The following is a 3,969-nucleotide window of genomic DNA, read 5'->3' on the forward strand; positions in this document are numbered from 1 at the left end:
TCAATTTGATCTTTTAGCTGTGTGCGGTGCCCCCCTCCACCATAGTCCACCTCGATAATACTGTAGCGGTGCTTAGGCGAAGCCCTGCGTCGGTAGAACATCAACATCGCCACCACGCCGTCGTGCTGACGAAACTCTCCCTCAACACTCGGCTGGATCGGAGTTCGAGGGACGTCATCGGGCTGAACGTGTGCTGAACTCGGAGGTGCCGTACGCTTCCGCTTTCGGTCTACGAGAGTACGTGGACAACACTCTCCCCTCTCGTTGCTATGCATCACCATGATCTTGCGTGTGCGTAGGAATTTTTTTGAAATTACTACGTTCCCCAACAACAACATCGTCAGGGGGGTCTCCCCCTCCTTGAATTCGTGTGCCCGCGCGTTTGACTTGGAAACCACGGTCATGGGCTCTGAGGTGCCGACACCATCTCACGGCGCCGACCGGGAAGAGCAGGGGGCAAAGGTGACGGACGCCACTGGATGCCCGACCATCTCACAAGGGAGGGCGCTGACCATGACGACCCGATGCAGTCGGACACGGAGCTGGGGCTGCCTTATCCGGACCATCAGTGAGGGCACGGAGCTCGAGATTCCCCCCTATCCATCCACGACCAGGCAAGGGTGACACAGAGGGTCAGCTCCTCGCTCAAATCCGCCACGAGGGTGTCCTTATCCACGGATCAAGTTTGGACGAGAAGCCGTTGCGGAATCCGTCCATGGTTGCGATGGACAAAGCCAAGGGGAGGGGAGCGTAAGCGGAGCAAATGAGACTGGCTAGGGTTTGGTCTAGGGAGGGGGTTTTGTGGAGTCGGGATAGGCCAACATGGGTTGATCTGATGTTTTGGACCCGTTCATAAAAAAAGCTACTTGCTCCGATCCAAACTAATTAACACTCATTTAGTACAATTTCAATTTTCCTTTGCATCAATTTAATAATAATCTATCTATTGGGCGTGGATTATAAATTTTGTGCACCTCGAGATACTAGAGTTTATAAGAATATATAAGAATAAAAAAATCCAAAAATATGCAAGGAGATACTAGAGTTAATCATGTACCGAGGCAGAGCTACCACTATGGCATTGGGGTCAGCTGACCCCAATGGATTTGTTAAATCGTGTAGTAAATTGATGCTAATCAAAGTGTACTTACAGGTAAACTCTATAATGTATGAAGATGACCCCATTGAGGCGTTGACAAATTTAGCTAGCTTTGCTCCTTACCAACAAGTTTTTTGTGGAAACAACTGTTCATTTGTTCTCTGCATGGAAAACCAAGACTGAGGAGGGGGGGGGGGGGGTATTTTATTTCTAGTTGCGAAAAATAGGTGGATTTGTTGCATACCGCCCCTCTCTCTCTCTGCCATTCCACACCCCCTACTTCTCCCCCGCAGTCGTTCCACACCTCTCCTTCGACCGTCGTGCAGGCCCCGGTTAAAGGCGTCTCTCTCTCTCTCTCTCAAACACACAAGCATCTGTATCATATAATACATGAGAACAGGGGTAAGAATCCATCCACCTCAAGGTGTTACATGTAAATTGCACACCTTGTCCACTTCACCTGTATGTAAGGCTAGTCTCTACTGTCCCTCACATTCTTTTTCTATCCACCACAACATCCTAACAAAGAAGTTATCTATAGCTCCCTTCAGTAGCCCTGCTTTGTTTCCAGGCTCGGCCCACATTCACAATCATTTGCACTACACAGCTCAAGGATGGTTTTTTTTTTTGACCCAGCAATGGTGTAGCACCCACGAAAATGATAGTCTTCCGGTACATCCACAGCTCCCACATACGTAACATAATGATAGCTTGGTTGTCCTTCCGCATGTCTCCCTCTTCATCCTTCCTTCTCAACCATGGCCCTGACACCAGTGCATACTTTTATATAGCTCATTGCCTATATCTCATACTTTAATCACAAAGAAAAATATATTAGATTAAACTGTAGTGTTCCATAGTTTTCTTCTTTATTTATTTAGGTCATCTCCAAAGCGGACCCTCAAACCGTCCATGACCGTCTGGATGGTGCTGTACGGACATGATTATCCATCCTATGCAGACATGTACCAGTCAGCCGAGCACTGCAAACGTACTTTTCCTGGAAAACCTGTATGAACAGCAGCCATGTAGGACTCTAACTCCCCTGGCCCAGCCAAAACCCCTTCCAGACCCTGCACCTCCACCCTCCCATTTTCTCCCCTTCAGTGTTTCTCCCTTGCCTTCGCCGCCGCTCGACCACCCCGGCCGCCATGCCACACCCCTGCCGGAACTCGACGTGTCCGTCACCTCCAACGGTACAACCAGCCTCCACGCCGCTTCTGCCCCGCTGCCATCCCACACCCCCTCTTCTCCCCCGCAGCCGTTCGACACCTCTCCTTCAACCGTCGCTCAGGTATCATCCGCTCCTACGATGCTCACCATGCCCGGGAACTGTTGGTGAATTGCCCGAGCTAAATTCACCATCGAGCAACTCACAAGCAACTGAAGAAAGATCTGATTGATGAGCATCTGTAGGCGGTTAAGAGGGACAACAATGTTGGAGTGTAATATTTGAACTTTTTTAAATTAGAACCGCTAGTGCATTTGAACATGTGAGCTATATATATATATATATATGCTGCTAATTGAACGTGCGGAGTTAAAAAAATGGGATCGAATGTATGCGGGTAGCCTTGGATGACCGGCTTCCGTATCCGTGTCCGCGGATTGGTCCGCGGATGGATGTGGGAGAGAATTTATGAGTCAACGTTGGATATGTCCTTATTAAGAATGTGTGCCGTAGCTTTCGAGTGTGCCCATATGTACGGTCATTTATTAAGGGGCTCAGCCGGGGCGGATGCTTTATCCCCACATAGGGTTTCACATAGGGTTAAGGACTTCCACTGACTAAGTTTCCTTGACTGGTCACACAATATTTTGTAACTAGGGCCTACCCTATTTTTACACTTCATTGTAATTATCTCCACCTTAGAAACAAAAAATATATCGAATCATCACCACTTTTCTTAGCTTCTTGTCTGCTGGCGAAGAGATCTGACACACTGGGCCTCCCCCACTGTTCCAGGTAAAAAACAAAACAAAATAAGGTATTGAAATGGGAATGATAGCTGAGCTTAATTCCATGCAGGATATATGCTTATTTGCACCCTTTTTACAACTTTATTATTATTTTGTTAACTCAAAACCATATCATGGTTATTCTAGCATGTATTCTGTTAACTCAAAACCATATAATGGCTATTCATCATTATGGTTTTAATTCAGCTAAACTCATTAGCATATATATACTGATTTGTTGTTTCTGTTCCTCAGTGCACTGTGGGGCATACCATATGCTCATCTTGCCATGACAAGCTCCCGAGAAGTGCCACTTCTGCTCCCTTCCCACAGTCTACAACCGCTGCCACATGGTAGAACATCTCATTGAATCCATCAAAGTTGCTTGCTCCAATTGCAATCACGGATGCACTGCAAGGATATCCTACTACCAGATAGAAGACCATGAGAAAGGTTGTCCACATGCACCATGTTTCTGCCCTGAAACCGGCTGCAGCTTCAGCGGACCTACCGTGATTCTCCTGGACCATTTTTCAGGCAAGAACAAGTGGCACTCCCCAAAAGTTACCTACAACAAGGCGTTCCGTATCCGCATCCATGTGGGATCAACCGTTCTGGTGGGCGAGGATGGGAACCTCTTCCTGGTCAACATGACAATGGAGTCCCGCGGTGGTGTCATCTCAGTTTGCTCCGTCCAGCCTCACATTACTGGATCCAGCTTCAGGTGCAAGCTAACATTGTCGTGCGCTGAACCGAGCTTTTCTCAGTCTATGGAGTTCTTAATGAGGAGCACAAATATGTATGATGGGTTTCCCAAAGATTGCTTCCAGTTCATTGTGCCGAAGGTGTTGCTCCGAGGAGCTGGTACAAGCGCCACAACCATGGTGGGTGTGACCGTCACACCACAATAG

General features: G+C 47.8%; 1 pseudogene; it reads left to right on the plus strand.

Annotated features, from left to right (window-relative positions):
• The first annotated feature begins 402 nt into the window (after nucleotides 1–402).
• On the plus strand, nucleotides 403–3,969 carry LOC125546493 (annotated as a pseudogene).

This window comes from Triticum urartu, chromosome 3 (genome assembly GCF_003073215.2).
Source record: "Triticum urartu cultivar G1812 chromosome 3, Tu2.1, whole genome shotgun sequence".
NCBI lineage: Eukaryota > Viridiplantae > Streptophyta > Magnoliopsida > Poales > Poaceae > Triticum > Triticum urartu.